This window comes from Macrobrachium rosenbergii, chromosome 43, assembly GCF_040412425.1.
Source record: "Macrobrachium rosenbergii isolate ZJJX-2024 chromosome 43, ASM4041242v1, whole genome shotgun sequence".
NCBI lineage: Eukaryota > Metazoa > Arthropoda > Malacostraca > Decapoda > Palaemonidae > Macrobrachium > Macrobrachium rosenbergii.
The window spans coordinates 26,746,625-26,764,124 of NC_089783.1; the positions used below are offsets into that span (position 1 = coordinate 26,746,625).

Below are 17,500 nucleotides of genomic sequence, written 5' to 3' on the forward strand. Positions count from 1 at the left end.
AGAAATCTTGCTTCGTTTCCTAACTCACCAACCTTAATTTCGTTGCATATTTCATAAATCGACACCTTGCTCTCTCTCTCTCTCTCTCTCTCTCTCTCTCTCTCTCTCTCTCTCTCTCTCTCTCTCTCTCTCATGAGCTGAATTTTGTTTGTATTTCAAGTGAAGACTATTCCTCTCTCCCCCACTCCCCTGCCTCATGCAGTGAACATCTCCATTTGATTTCATATTCATGAACTGACGTTATCCCAGTCTGTTTGTCTGTCTCTCTCTCTCTCTAATGAGTACATCTCGATTTTGTTCCATATTTCGTGAAATGACATAATCTGTCTCTCTCTCAATCCATGTTGTGCAACGAAGATTTGCAACCACCGCCCAACTTGACGCGGAAAGTGTCTCGGTTTATCAAGAACCACAAAATTCCCCCAACTCTCCATCCCCGCCCATATTCATTTACCAGTTATTATTCTGAATGTTATTTCGGGCCTCCAATTCTCGCTTCTGACACTCGCTACACCCCCACATTCCTATTTATGGAATGCTCTCATTTCGCTCGGAAATAACCCCAACAAGTAGCTGGACTTTTATGACTAATTGGATGTGTTACGCTCTCCGCTTCTTCTTTTTATACTCTTTTCCATTTTCCAAAACTTTTGTTTTTTTTGTGGTGAGGGCTATAAAATATCTTGAGTGTTTTCAGGCATCCATTTTATATAGAATGTAAATTATTTTGGGTCTAGCGATATAATGATCTTTGACTTCTTATTAATTTCACTTATGCTATAACACTGCATATTTCATAACCTTCGCACATTTGACAGGCTTTCTAACTTTCCTTTTTAGCTTCTAATCTGTTTTCTCTTTTATGAGCCCTAGGATATAATTAATTTCTCTCTTATTCACCCACACTGTACGAAGTATACCTAGCAAGCTTAATCTATTTCAGGCACATCCATTTTTGACGTTAAGACCTAGAGCTATACGAGTCAGCCTAAAAATAAATGGAGATCTCGTTACAATGCCAAAATCATTTAGCCATTCAGTAAGTAACTTGACGGATATGTGTTGGTCATAAGTGCTCGGCTCGCACTCTGCATAACAAGAGTTCAAGCCATCGCGTTGCCCCGTTTTTGATTGAGACTTCTGATTAAAAAAGATTTTATATGATTTCTTATACAAATAATTTTACCTCAAGTTTCCCGGTAGATGATTTTCTGAGTGTGGGTGTGAATGTATGATGATTCTTATTGCCTTAGTCTTTCACAAACGTACCACAAGTAGTTCAACATGATTACTAACACTACTTTCATTCCACCTTTTGCTTTTACCAATTCTACACTTTTTACCAATCTAGCAATCTGTTCATGATAAATTATATTTCGTTATGATATGATGACACAAGTCCATTTAATTCCTCATACACATGGAGATATCGAGATCCTGCCATTAGTGACGTGCATAACTGGTGAAAATAAGACTTGATTAAAAACACACAGATATTTCCGTTACAAAAATATTTGGACAAAAATGTAGTGAAAGGAACAGTAGTAGTAGTAGTAGTAGTAGTAGTAGTAGTAGTAGTAGTAGTAGTAGTAGTAGTAGTGATTCTTCTCTGAAACGGCTCCATCCTGGCTGATGAATTTCGTGGGGACGAATCAAGTGAATACTGCCTATTCAACGGCACCCTTAATCCTGGTTTTCGATGTTTCATTTTCATATTCGTTTCTTTGCCTTTACTACTCTGGATAATTTTACATCGTTGATTCTCCAGTTTTTATGGAAAGCCCATTTACCGTTAATGAACTGTTTTTGCAATATTACTACAATAACTGATAAGACGATTGCCTCTCCTAGCCTTGAAGGTCAGCATAGCTTTTAAATAAGACAGTGAAATTCCACAACGAAAACGAAATCCAAAAGCGAGAGTTTCTGTCAATCGCAGACATTCAAGATTGCTTATTAGCAAAACTGATTGGGAATAGTACAGTGGATTATTCATCGTGAAAATGATCCCTGTTACCAAAATGATTATAAAAAAAAGGGTAATTCTGTTTGAAAATTACTTTAGCATACTATGTTAGGCGAAAAATCTATTTGTTTACAGCAGTAGTGTAAATCTAAAGGCATTACTAGTGTAATAGCGTGCATGGCTGGAAAACTGGAAAGGATGGAATTATATTTTTATAAAAATATTTCACCGTGTGTCCACTTCTCAAGAGTGAGTACCCTCGACACACGCTTACGTCTGCCTCATACAAATATGGCTGGTATCAAAAAGAAAAAGAAAGAACAAAAGGAAAAAGAAACAATCCTGAAGAGATGAGATATCAAACATGGCTCGGCAGTGATTCAAATGTCAGGTAGTCGATCCGTCTCAGATAAGATGATATTAACCTCGTCCCCTCCAAAAAATGCTCCAGTGAATCGGATCAATCTAAAGTTGCAACAAGTTCCAATAAGTGAGGGACTCACACATACAAAGAGAGAGAGAGAGAGAGAGAGAGAGAGAGAGAGAGAGAGAGAGAGAGAGAGAGAGAGAGAGAGATTAACTCGTTGGGACCCTCTTTCCTTTTTAAAATACGATACATGATGCACATTTAGACGGAGAGCTGACGTTCCAGTTTAGTATTTCTCTACCTCTCGTCTTTTACTCTCTAGCCTAAGCTGCGACCCACAACAGCTGACAGACAACAAGCTGCATAATTCACTGCTTAGATCAACAAAGGCAAACTGGCATTGGTCACAGGTCTTCTCGCTTGTGAGGCGACAGCTACCACTTGCTTTGGGAGGTCAGAGAGAGAGAGAGAGAGAGAGAGAGAGAGAGAGAGAGAGAGAGAGAGAGAGAGAGAGAGAGAGAGAGAGAGATCATTTGTAATAAATCATAAATTACGCTCCAATAGAGCCGACCAGAATTATAAGTCTTTAAGTGGACATTATGATTCTTTTCAGGATATACAGAGCAATATACAATTCTGTAAGAACAGTTTCACAACAGTGTTTCATTCCCTTGCAGTTTCACCAATAGCTGTCGATATTTTTTGTGCTTGCGATTTCATTAGCACTTGCAGTATTATCAGTAACTGCATTTCATTCGTCCTTGCCATTTCGATTGTGTTTGTAGCTTGCGGCTTCACAAACAATTGGCGTTTCATTAGTTCTTCCTGATTCATCAATGGTAGCATTTTCCATAGTGTTCTGAGGTTCAACAATATTTGCAGTTTCACAAGTACTTTTAGTTCTACCGGTGGTTGGAGCTTTGTCGATGTTTTATGGTCACAGATAGTTAAAATTTACTAGCAGAAAAATAGCAGCTGAGAAGCAAAGACAGTAATTACGGATACAACCTCGCCATTACACACATTCTTGCTTTCTTCTTCCATCCAAGGCACTTTTGGGTTATTCACCCATTCTCATCACCTCAGTCTCAACCCTCTCACGTCCATGTTACACAGGTACATTCTCATCTTTTTCTCTATACTTTAACTTTTACTCTTTCCCAGAGTTATCTGCTTAGCACTTTCCGTGAGTCACTTTCTCCTTTAAAGGTTCTTCATAATCTCCACCTATCACAACTAATCTAATTCAATATTCTTCTCAAATCATCTCCGTCTGAGCAGAGGCACATTTTCCCTGGTGTTTTACGATGCTGACTTCTTTTAACTCATTTGTACTCAGCATCCATGTAAGCCACCGCCCAAGACATCGTATGACCAAATCATAACAAATAAGACTGAACTGAAAGTAAAGAAGACATCTTTATTGCCCCATTTAACATCACTGGTTACTTCTCATACGAATAACCTCTTTAATTTTTGTTTCTTTTTCTTATCACTTTTATTCAACTACCTGTCTTCTCCAGTTACTTATTTTTAAGTGAAAATAAAATCTACAAGAAATATGGGGCGGATAAGAAAAAAAAATGATCAGAGCAAATAAATAAGGGCAGAATAAACTCCCTACGGAAAAAAATTCACCATACATTTCCGCCTCAAGCTAACTTCCACATTGCGCTTTCTTTTTTTCCCTTACCATTCCCCGAGTAATTTTCTATCATTTTATAATACTGATCAACTTTCCTCCATTGCCCAGGCCTAATCATCTACGGTCACAAAAGATTAACAACAACTGGCTGAGTGAATGCAAATTTCTCTCAGACTTTTCCTGTAATATAGGTACTTATCAAGGGAGCGCTTCAGGAGTGAAAAAGGCTTTCCAAAGTTACATAAATTCGGAGGGAACAAGCTTGAATAACTTATAATGTTTTAAATAGCACCATTCATTATCATTAAAACAATAATACAGAAATTGGCTAAACAATCGGTAAGCTGTTTTCGTTATCCTTAATATTTTATTATGTTGGACTCAACTTCCAAATATTATATATGCTAGTAAACGGATAATAATAATAATTAATTAGTGAAGCAACAAAAAAATTGAACAGAATGATTAGTTGATCCCCTACAAAGGTACCGTAGCAATAATATCCTATATAAAAATTATAGGTAGTGACCGATGGAAATAAGCCTGAAGTGGTCGGGAAGCGTTATGAAGAATGGTGAATGTCTCTTACATGGAAGTGTATATTTATATTTCACAAAAGAACGCATTTAGATTAGCGGCGGAGTTGACGGCTGTATGGGAGGACGGAAAGCATAATTACCTTTCACGTATGGAACTATAATCAAATGTCTGTGGTGGTAACGATACACTGTCTTCCGTAATAGTAATGGCAAATAATTCGTATACTAAGCAGCCTGAGCGTTCGCAGATCGAAAGTATGTTATTAGATTGAACAGTTCATCAGTTACCACCCGAAGTCATCTACAAGTAGTCGCAGGCCTGTTGGGATGTCCATTGGTTAACCACAATTCAAATATCTTTGAAGACGAAGACTTCAATTTATATATATATATATATATATATATATATATATATATATATATATATATATATATATATGTATATGTATATGTATATGTATATGTATATGTATATGTATATGTATATGTATATGTGTATATATATATATACATATACATATACATATACATATACATATACATATACATATACATATACATATATATATATATATATATATATATATATATATATATATATATATATATATATATATATATATATCCTCCATGGGACTAAACATTTTATGTGTTGTGTTGAATTCGAGGGTCAAGATCTAGGATATACTTAGAGGTCAAAGGTCAAATAAGAATTTAACCTTGGTCATAATGACGCAAACGTGTACAGTGAGATTAAAGTCAATTTGTCACCGCATGGGTTACTGTTTCACTAACGCATCTTGCTGATTAAGCATTAATCTGTGACATTACACAGATCTGGACTTTGGGCTCGTTCAGTATTGCCACCGCATTCATGCTGTTCTCTTTAAAATATATGTACGATAACACTAATATGAAGAATTCATATCAGTATTGTCAATACCGTAAGTTGCCAATACAGCTTGTCCCATAAATGGTTACTCGCTAGCATGGTTTACCGTCAATAACGGTTTGTCAGCAAAAAAGACTCACCACCGACAAAGATTGTTACCAGTTCGATGTAACATCGGTACTGTTTGTTGTCGATGTGGTTTGCCACATGGTTCATAGCTGAAATGAACTACGATCAATATAAAGGATGAGGCTTCTTTAACAATGACCAGATCTATTCCCACTTGAACTTAAAATTCCATATCTGATGATGCACATTTATGACCTACGCCTTCAAGTACTTTTGTTATTGTCTCTTCTACTTGTTTACCTACCCCTTCCCTTTCTCTCCACCCTTTTATCTTTTTCATATAAGGAACAGGGCACAAAGTACAGCCCCTGGTCAAGACTCCCTAACAAGGAGAAAGGAAAGGCCCAATTACTGCGACCAGGTCCCAGTAATAAGATGCACATGTTGGTCCGACTAAGCGAGTCAGAAGGATATAATCACCGTTACATATCTCAAAAGAAAATACGGTCGTTTCGAAGTCTGCTGTTCTGCGTTCGGAGAGATCTATTTCAAGCTGCAGAGAGATGCTGGAATAATTTGGTTTGCGTTACGGAGGAATTATTCTAAAACGAACGACATGAATGAAACATTCCCAAATGTTTTCATCAGAAAACCAGAACAGTTTGAAAACGGGTCATGTTTTCCATAAAAGCCTTCTACCTATCTGTATATCTATCTGTCAATGACTACCCTTCTTATAAGTTCGTTTGTATATGAAATTTGAACGTTGAAAAAAGCAATCTGACTAGTTACAGATTTTTGTACTGTCAATACCGATGGTTGTTGGGGCATTTAGCCAAAATTTTCCATTGTTTAATATCTCAGTAAAAAAAAGAAGTCATCTGAAAAGTATCACTTAAAAGTTTTTTGACCTATTAAAAACCTAAATATAAAAGCATGGCCAGATTGGTTTAAGTAATATTTTTGTCTTACGAGATTTAACAGCAAGGTCGACAGCCTCTTCTCGACATGAATTTTCACAAAAATAAAATAAATGAGAATATCATTTTACTTACCTGAATACTGCAATTCGGAGATGTCATCATCCCACGCCTAATTATCAGTCATACACTTGCCTGTACAGAAGAGAAATAAAGAATCTAAAAATGTGATTTTAAAAAACGGAGAAAAAATGGAGAAAAAATGACATCCAGACTTAAAATATTTTTTTGCTGAGAGAGAGAGAGAGAGAGAGAGAGAGAGAGAGAGAGAGAAGACTGATTTGAAAAATCATCGGAGGAAAATATTAACGTCCTTGACATAATTTATTGAGAGAGAGAGAGAGAGAGAGAGAGAGAGAGAGAGAGAGAGAGAGAGAGAGAGAGAGATTAAGTTTAAGTACAGCGGATTCTCGAAGGGTGGGGCCTATATCAGCAATCCCTTTACCTAACACAACAGCCCTGAACATTCCTCGTGGCGACCTAAGAGCATTTGAAAGTTCCCTTTGCGTAACTACACTTTTTTTCTCTTGATCCAGATTAGCAAAAGTCAAAAAGCGATTTCATATGTTGCTACTATTACTACCAAGTGCATTATTCTATTCCCACCTCCTCTTTCTCCTCCTCCTGTGCCTCCACCCCCTTTTCTTTTGTTTTTTTCTTTTTTACCTGTTAAAGTATAACGGCAGGTAAAAAAAAAAATAAAGAGTTTTAACAGATGGCTGATGCGCTGATGGAATGCAAAAATTTCGACTTATGGCAAATGGTTTGACAAAAAAAAAATAATAAATACTACTTCGGTAAAGAACCTGCTTTAATCTTTCTCCTCATGCCAAATGCTTTAAGCTAAAGAGAAATTTTTTCTTAACAGGTGGTGCCAATTTTAACTGAGATTTTGAAAGGCGTATTATTTTGATTTAGGTTTTTTTTGGACTATTAGTTTAAGCAAATGAGAAATTGTTTATTAACGTGTGGTACTCGTTTTGACACATTTTGAAAGACGTACAAATATGATTTAGCTATTTTGTAGACAATTAATTTACTTTTATTCTAGGCCTACCTTTTATGCACAGATATATAATATATATATATATATATATATATATATATATATATATACAGTATATATATATATAAAATATATATTATATATATAATATATATATTATACATATATAATATATATATAATTATATATATATGTATATATATCATTATTATTATTATTATTATTATTATTATTATTATTATTATTATATATATATAATATATATATATATATATATATATATATATATATATATATATAATTATATATATATGTATATATATCATTATTATTATTATTATTATTATTATTATTATTATTATTATTAGAGTTTTACCTGCAGAAGGGATGTGGAACATACCATGGGACTTTCAAATCTGACAGAAGCCGTTGATTCAGGTAAAACATACATAAATAAATCTAAGCTGAAGGCCATACTTCGACAGGGAAAGTTGCAGATAAACACTTAGGGTCACTTAAAATCACTTATATTTACAATTAACAACTGAATCAGAAGATGGGGAATTTCAAACACCAGACAGGTAAAACAGAGTTCTGTCGAATAACTAAATTTACAGCAAATTAAACAATAACAGAACTGGGGAAAATCCACTTTGAAGAACACCGTTGGGTGAGGGGCAGCGGTTAGGATCACGGCACAAGCACAAGATGTGCAGTTGATTCCACGGCTAGCAACTCTGTCTGCAATTGAGAACGCATTCTGTTACTTACACAAATTAGGTAGCTTAATTAAAGAGAATTGAGGGGTGCACAGAAGGTGCCAAAGCAACTCGATTCTAGGCACTGGTAAACATATGTGAATTCTTGCACATTTACCCACTGCACTGAACAAGTCAGGTCTCTGTGGAAAATCGCACTTCGGAAAAGAAAATAAATTCCGTAGAAGAATAACATATTCGTGACTGATTCAAAACCTCACTTCTGGTACTTTACCTTTTAGTAGGAGACAGGGGAACCTCGTCTTCAGTGCCAGCATGGAGTGCAAGAATTTATGCGACTTGCACGTCTAAAGACTAAGGCTCAAAGTAGCCACGTGGGAAAGGTCAAGGCTCTGAAGGAGCGGAGGAAAAGGGTAAGAGTCTGGATTCTGCAGCCGGGTGTTTCTGAGTTATGCCTGAGTTCTGAGAGAGTGTGGGTCTTTGTCAGCCCTTTTATGACTTTGTAAGGATTATGTCTCTCCTTCCAGATGGCATTGTCATCGCTTGGCTTTTTACCACGTGGATTATTAAGGTACAACGAAACATGGAAAATAAATGACAGTTGCATGAGTAAGTAGTGAATGTAAAGGAAAATTTTGATCAATATGCCAGGATTATATTCCATAGCCCATGAAAAATGGCTAGGTTCATTCTTTAGCCCAAAGGGCATCAAATTCCACCAGTAGGTGCTGGTGGACGTGGTGAAGGTAGTCAGAGGACATGACTCCTTGGCAGGAGCATTTGCCAATGTCTATGGTAACGGCATTGTGCCAGGTGGGGTACTCATGTGGTAAGGGCCTAATGGCTCTTGTTATATACAATTTAAAATTTACCATGCCCTTGGTGGCATGAAAGGGAAGTCAAAGGACTTACGTTATTAAAAGATCTGGCAATTTGCACCCTGCATTGGCAGAGTGGGAAGCAAAGTAAAAGTGAAAAGCCGTTATAAGGCTTTACAATGGGATTCATGAATGGGCAAGGTTGCCAAGAAAATATTAAATTAAGCGATTTGAAGGAAAAGAGAAAAAAAAATTATCAAAGTGGTAACAGGAAATACTACAAGGAGAACTTAAAATACAAAGTCATAAGAAGTAGTAATAAGGGAAGGAACCTGGCATCCTACTCTAGTTTAAAGGTGCCAGAATCCTTCGTAAGATAAGGTGAGGCACTGTGACAAATTGGCACTAGTGCCATCAGAGCTCAGCGGCTCTTTTTAGGCTACCTGGAGTTGTCTGTGCCCATGACCTTTCTGCCGTGTCCCCCTTTTAGGTGGATGGTTTGACTTGGTAGGGGGAATCAGTGAAACAGTGTCTGAGGAAGACAGTGAAATACCACCTGTTCCGGCTTCTTTGACTGCCGAAGCAGGGGCATTCTTTACAAGCTCTACTACTAGTCGTCGCAGTTCCTTGAGTTCATCGGCCAGTTGAGATATAGCAGAATCCTTACTCAGAACTGGTCTGCTGAGGACTGAGGAAGAGAGAAAGAGCTTGTGGTGGATGTGAGAGGCTTGCAAATTGCAATGACCAGCTCAGGCACGGGTTGTGAGGCAGCACCATTGGGTGAGCTTCCGCTGTGGTCAGAGGAATCTGGAGGCGACCCAAGTATACTGTGGGTTGCCTCTCGTACAGGCACTGGTAGCAGTGCCGAGCCGGGGGAAGAGAGGCGACCCAGACTGGGATCTCTTGAAGAAAGATCTATGGCATGCTCTGGCACTGGCGCTAAGGCAAGTCCAGGTACAGAAATTAGTTCTGAATTTCTTTGATGTCCGCGATGGACGGAATGTGGCACTATCCAGGTTTGGGATCTCTGGAAAGGAGATTCAGGATGCACCTTGGCACTGGTACTGGGGCAGGGCCTGGCACTAGAATTGAACTGATTAAAGGCTTGTCGCTCAAGACAGACAGAGCTTGGCACTGCTCAGGGCACTCAGGTGGCACTGGCAGCAGGTTTAAGGCAGGTCATTGAGGACTCTTTATGCCTGTGGTATTTTTGGAGGAGTTAGGACCCCTTGATTTTCGTACGTTAGGAGGGGACCGGAAATCCTGTGCCAGGAGGTGGTCATAGCATCCAGGAAGGTAAGTGACTACTGCAAGAGTGCAGATTTTAGATCTGTGAGGTCTTGTGACCCTCAATTTGACGGTGGGGAGGATCATCCTCATCTGATTGATACCCTCAATTGTGACAAGTTGATGTGTGTCAATGGTGGCCCCATAGGGGACCTTGTCTTCCCTTATGAGGGAGATTTGTGTGCCAGTGTCATTGAATGCTGTGACCTGGCATGCAGGGCAGCTATCTTGAGGAGATGCCACAGATATGGGACCCTCGGCTGGAGGGCCTAAGGTTTCAGAATTTGTAACCGCTAGGGCAATGGCGGGTGTAGCTGTTTTAGTAAGGCATTTTGCCTGTAGGGAGGAGTGCCCATAAACCTTACAGGCGGTGCAATAATTTTTGCTATAATCTTTGTTTGACACTGTCCCGGCAGAGGGAGCAGGTCTGTTGTTGTTCACCCAAGAGCCAGACATGGCTTGTTTGGGCATGGTCCAGATTGGGGACTTATCAAGTTTCTGGCTGATTCTCAGCTTTTGGGTGGCACTGTTCAGTGGGGTGCCCTATCTTTTTACAATGGCCACATACAGGCCTCTTTGACGGTGCCCATTCTTGGGTCGAGGTTGACCAGAGGTGTGGGAAGGGGGACAGATCATATGTCCTAGAGAGCTGATGTGAGGATGGCGTGTGTCCCCGCCATCTGCCAAGTGATAGCATTTGGGTTGGCTTGAGTACAAAGGTAGGTGGAGAGGTCAAGCGGGACGTAGTAGAGGAAGTCTTCAATTTGGAAATGCTCGAGGATGCCCTCCATGGTGGTTGCACTTAAGGATTCCAACCACCTCTTAAGAGCCCTGGTTTTGTGGTACAGCCATTCAGACCAGGTTTGGCCCACCTCCTTCAGCTGGCCTCGCCATCTTTGTCTCCAGCGCTTGGGGGTGATCTTGTAGGCCTTCGTGATGGCAAGGTTTCCCTGCTTGGCCGGGGAGAGGGAATGGAAAGTGACGGCGCCCTTTCCGCCTAGGTGCTTTCCCAGGATCAGTGCTACTTCGGCGGGAGGGGGCGTGTAGGTTGAGAAGACCTTGATGTGGTTGAGCCAGGCCTTGGGTACGTCTTCATTCCATGTTTACGCTGCTGATAGTGGTCTGGGGAGAGGTTGTAGCTATTTCTTTTTCCTTTTCCTCTCTCCCTCCTTTCTCGTTCTTTCCTTGCTTCTTTCTCAGTTCTTTCCTTCTCCTCCAATTCCTCTCTCTCCTTTTTGGCAGTGTTGACCCTTTCATGGACCCAGTCCATCAAGTCTTTCCCCAGTCCCATTCCCTTGCCAATGCATGAGAACGTTTTGAAGTCGCTGGCCTACATAGTGCCAAAGTCCTGGTGCTCCATTTAGAAAAGGCTCAGATTGGATATGGCCCTTTGCTTCAAAGGTTGTTCTGTAGAACTCAAGGTTTGTTCGCAATGAATGATTCAGGGTTTGTTCCGCATAACGCAGGGTTTTTTCGGGATGATCAATTCAGGTTTTGTTCCGTAGAGCATAGGTTTTATTTGTGATGAACGATTCAAGGTTTGTTCTGTAGAACGCAGGGTCTGTTCGTGATGAACAATTTAGGTTTTGTTCCATAGAACTTAGGTTTTGATCGTGATGAACGATTCAGGTTTTGTTCCGTAGAACGCAGGGTTTGTTCGTGATGAACGATTCAGGTTTTGTTCCAGAGAACTTAGGTTTTGTTCCCGAGAACTTAGGTTTTGTTTGTGATGAACAATTCAGGTTTTGTTCTTAGAACCTAAGTTTTGTTCATGATGAACAATTCAATTTTGTTCTGTAAAACTCAGGGTTTGTTTGTAATGAACGATTCATTTGTGTTCTGTAGCACTCAGGATTTGTGCATAATGAATGATTCAGGGTGTTCTGGAGAACTCAGGGTTTTGTTCTGAATGGACGATTCAAGTTTGTTCCAAAGAACTCTGGGTTTATTCGTAATGAATGATTCAAATTTGTCCATAGAACTTAGGTTTTGTTCATGATGAACGATTCAAGTTTTGTTCCGTAGAACTTAGGTTTTGTTCGTGATCAACGATTCAGGTTTTGTTCTGTAGAACTTAGGGTTTGTTTGTAATGAACGACTCAATTTGTTCCACAGAACTCAGGACTTGTTTGTAATGAATGATTCAATTTTGTTCTGTAGAACTAAAGGTTTGTTTGTAATGGACAATCCAATTTTGTTCTGTAGAACTCAAGATTTGTTCGTAATGAACGATTCAATTTGTTCCGTAGAACTCAGGGTTTGCTGAATAACACACAATGTAGTAAAAATAAAAAAAAATGGATAACATACGCCATAGAAGATGGTCTGGTTTGGTGAGAAATGCTTGGAACCGGAGCAGGGAATGGAAGGCTTACACAGAAATTTACTACATGAGATTGCCCTGTAGATAAACGGGGAGCACATAGCTTCTGAGGATACATAATTAGCCTACATGCGTGAATGAGACAATTTAGCTGGCTTCTCAGCAAAGTATAAATGCATAAAAGGTGACAAGGAATAGTGTGTTTGTTCCAAAGCATGCAAGATTAAATGCGGCAGAACATGACAAGTACAAATCTTATATCTATCATGCATGAGGCAAAGTTACATTTGCCTAGATCACGTGTACAAAAGAAATTAATTTTACTCTAGGTTGACCTGACTAGCATGTGATCATGAGGGTTGTGTGTTTACTCTACTGTAGTCATGTGATGGTGGCAAATGTTTTGATGGAAGGGGCTTGCATGGTCTTTGTTGTGACTGGGACCAAAAAACACGTGTTTCGTCACACGGCTGTCTGGGCTGAGTCCCCTGCCTAAAGATACAGAGACAAACAATTTTGGGAATTCGTTCCCCCGTCGCCTACTGCTTGCGTTTTATGAATGAAGGATCCACTTAGTCTCATGGACTTATGAACTTGTGCAACAGGGAACAAATTTTACATGTGCGCTTCATTTGCATTTACATTAGTAATGATTAAAAGAAAGCGATCCTTTTATGTGCAAAATTTCTGGGTTTACGTGGCCCTGAATGAAATGAGGTTCATGAATGCTGAATTTTGACAAAGGATGATTTGGGAATCAGGGAAATTTTAATTTAAATTCTAGCACGGTGTCTAATGCTATCGAGAGAGAGAGAGAGAGAGAGAGAGAGAGAGAGAGAGAGAGAGAGAGAGAAAGAGAGAGAGAGAGAGAGAGACCAGCGACCAAAATCTGCTGGTTGGGCTTGAATTCACGGCCCAAATTATTGTGTTGCCTAGCTAAAAATGGCGGACTGCAAATTGTCTGGAGCATGTGGGAGAGGAAATAATGCACTATTTCCTTAGGTATCACTTGGTTTAGCACTTCACTGTAAACTATCCTAACATTGAAAACATGCAGGCTAACGTGCAATAGCAACAAAGCTTCTGTTTCAGTTAATTAACACTCTGTTCTCTGTGAGCTATGGTCTAACTGATCCCTAAAAGATTTTACAGTCACGATTATGGTCGCACCTAACATATAAAAGATAAAATAACATTATACTTATGCCGTGGAAGCCTGTTCACCTGTGGGCTTATAAAGGGGCTTACGCTAAAGGTTTGTTTCTTCATCTTGTATCCAGCTTTAGCAAAACTAGTAGCTGATAGCTGCAAGTGTTGCAGGCTACAAGAATCCTAGCAAGGTCGCTAATATTAGAGTTTTACCTGAGAAGGAATGTGGAACTTACCATGGGACTTTCAAATCTGACTAATGATGTTGATTCAGGTAAAACATACATAAAAAATCTAAGCTGAAGGCTAACAGGGAAAATTGCAGATAAACACTTAGGGTCACTTAAAATAGCTTATATTTACAATTAACAATTAAATCAGAAGAATGGGGAATTTCAAAAACCAGACAGGTAAAACAGAGTCCTGTTGAACAACTAAATTTACAACAAATTAAATAATAACAGAACTGGGGAAAAATCCACTTTGAAGAACACCGTTGGGTGAGGGGCAGTGGTTAGGACCACAGCACAAGCATGAGATGAACAGTTGATTCCACAACTAGCAACTCTGTCTGCAATCGTGAATGCATTCAGTTACTTACACACATTAGTTGGCGTAATTAAAGAGAATTGAGGGGTGCACAGAAGGTGCCAAAGCAACTCAATTCTGGGCACTGGTAAAGGCGCGTGAGTTCTTGGTCATTTACTCACTGCACTAAACAAGTTGGGTCTCTCGAAAATCAGTAGAAGAATAACAGATTCAAACCTCGCTTCTGGTACTTTACCTTTTAGTCGGAGACAGGGGGACCTCGTCTTCAGCGCCAGCATGGAGGGCAAGAATTTACAAGACTTGCATTGTAAAAAGACTAGGGCTCAAAGAAGCCATGTGGGAAAGGTCAAGGCTCTGAGGAAGCGGAGGAAAAGGGGTAAGTTTCTAGATTTTGAGGCTGGGCGTTTCTGAGTTCTGCCTGAGTTCTGTTAGTGTGTGGGACGTTGTTGGCCCTTTTATGACTTTGTAAGGATTACGTTTCTCCTCCTTCCAGATGGCGGTGTCGTCACTCTGCTTTTTACCACGTGAGAGGCATGTGGGAACCATGTGGGAATGGAGTTGCCCAAACTTTCTCTTTGGTCTTCAAAAAGCATTGCCTGGAAGAAAGGTCTCAAGCAGTCACTAGGTCAAGGAAGAGGATGAAAAGATTACTAAGGGGTGAGGAATGAGAGATTTTTCAGAAAGGGGCGATATTTTCTCACAACCTGCCTTTGTTAGTCAGCAGTGTTATTAATGTTACTGTACTTGTTTCAATCGATAAAGCAAATCAAGTTTATACGGTACATTATTGCAAACCCTAGAGGGTCAGTTGACTTAGAAAAGGTCTTCCTCGTGACAATATATATATATATATATATATATATATATATATATATATATATATATATATATATATATATATATATATATATATATATATATGTGTGTGTGTGTGTGTGTGTGTGTGTGTATGGGTGGGTGGGTGGGCAGGTGTGTATGGGTGGGTGGGTGGGCAGGTGTGTATGGGTGGGTGGGCGGGTGTGTATGGGTGGGTGGGCAGGTGTGTATGGGTGGGTGGGTGGGTGTGTATGGGTGTATGGGTGGGTGGGTGGGTGGGCGGGTGTGTATGGGTGGGTGTGTATACTGGATTGTTAACATAAAACTCCCTTGTCCGTGACTAGAGGAGACAAAATTATATAAACTCATCCAATACTGAGTATAATATCAGCTTTCTGTGTGACACGTGAAACGAAACTCGAAAAAACAAAAACAAAAAATTGAGGGTTATTATTTAAGAAAAACAGTGTATTGCTTCTTTATGCTCTGAAATTGTGTAAGACCCTTCCCTATGCGTTTTGTTCAATCATCTTTCGATACCAACAGAGATTACTCCCGATAAAATGCATTTAGTAAGTCATAAATGCTGCAGGAATGAAGCAACCGTTTTTGCAGATGTTTCACCTTTTCAAAACAGATAATGTTTCTCACGTTCTATTTTCAAGCAGTGATGTTTCACAACAAAGAAAGGATACTGTTGATCTCTCTCTCTCTCTCTCTCTTTCCTGATACAGCACTTAAAATATTCCACAATTCATGTCCATTCATTTCTCTTTACCGGGCAGCTGGTTTCGGGAGATAATAACGCACAAGAAAAAAATTCCGATTTTTCTGAAACGATTTATCATTTTGACGCTTTTGCCTTCACTTGTAAAGACAAGTCTTGTTTCTTGAAAGGTATGATTTTCGAATATTGTGTTTTGGGATGGCTAGCATGGATATAAGCTCAATTAAGTACGCAAAGTGTTCGAACAAAATTTTCATCCTTTTTACCGTCAATCAGACTGATTCGTAATGAACATTTTGGCGTCATTGCATTAACCCTTACACGCTGCTAGTACCACCAACACGACTACTACTACTAATGCTAAAAGTGATAATAAAAAAAAATTATGGCAAAGCTATGCTGCGTGACGGCTGCCAAATCATACTAATTTCTTATTCAATAAAAATAACAGTACTTTAAAATCTGCTTGAGGATTAACGGTTTGTTTTGCATTACATTTCCTCCTCCCAAAAAGCGGCGCGTACTATTCTTCTGTATCTTTCGTACTCTGTCCTTTTCAAAATCATTAGAGCTCCCGTCTACTTCAACAGCGCTGAAACAGATTCCAAGTTATCTGTATGGTCACCCACATAAATTTATCTGCTTGTAAATTACTTTTTTCGCATGACAACGACCGGTCTCCACAAATCTTGACTAAGAGGGAGTGCCAAGGCCTCGAAGCGAGGTCGTTAGTCCGTACGTCACAGTGACAACCATTCGATCTGCTGGAAAACGGTGATCTGTTATCTTTGCACAAAGGATATATTTAATAACACGATGAAGGTGAAATATACGTCCTAAAACAGTAGCTAGCTAGATATTCACGCTACAAGTATGAGCAGGAACCATGAGCTCCTTAATTTTTTTTACTGAATGGTGATGATAATGACGACTGGTTTTACATAATAAGGGGAAAAAAATTTAGTCCAAGATGTAGAAGAACTAATCAGTCCTTCTATAGAGATATCGGGGAATGGTCAAAATGGTAAACTGTTAAAAACAGATAGTTATACAAAAAACATTTAATTCATACATACAAATATTACTGTCATATCCAGTTTCAGTCGCCTAAGTTTTTACCTTGTTCCTCGATGTACTGATCCAACCAAAACACTACAAGCAACTCTTACATCCACTTTTCTTCAGAAGCATTACATAAAAGAATATAGATAAATACATGAATAAATGATAAAACCTGACAAGAGAAAAGATTCAAGAAACTTGAAAATTCGGGTTGGATTAAAATATATGGGCAAAGTAAAAGAATTTTAGTTCTTATATTTTCTTCCAAATACGAGCGATAAGCTCCTAGACGGCGCTCTACTGTAAATTGAACCGTACATCCCAAAACTATTCAAGATGTAAAAGCAGACACCATAATTGGGGTTGATGAATGACTGGTCTATTTAGAATATATACTTCACAGAGTAATGCAGAAAGGGATCAGGAAAAATTCCGCTGCAAATTAAGTTTGGGAGAACTGGGATAAGAGCGGAGTGAATATACGCTATTGTTTTAGGGACTGCAAGAAAGAGCATAATACAAAGGTGAAATCATTAGAGAGAAAACGTGACTTTCAAGTGATATACCTGTAGTGAATTTAGTTTTT

General features: G+C 39.0%; 1 long non-coding RNA gene across 1 annotated transcript in view; it reads right to left on the reverse strand.

Moving 5' to 3' along the window:
- LOC136828681 (uncharacterized) overlaps nucleotides 1-17,500 on the reverse strand; it is a 120,619-nt gene that overhangs the window by 50,702 nt on the left and 52,417 nt on the right. The window contains exon 2 of the long non-coding RNA XR_010850170.1: nucleotides 6,534-6,593. This is a non-coding gene — a long non-coding RNA (uncharacterized lncRNA). The remainder of the gene's footprint in view (nucleotides 1-6,533; nucleotides 6,594-17,500) is intronic.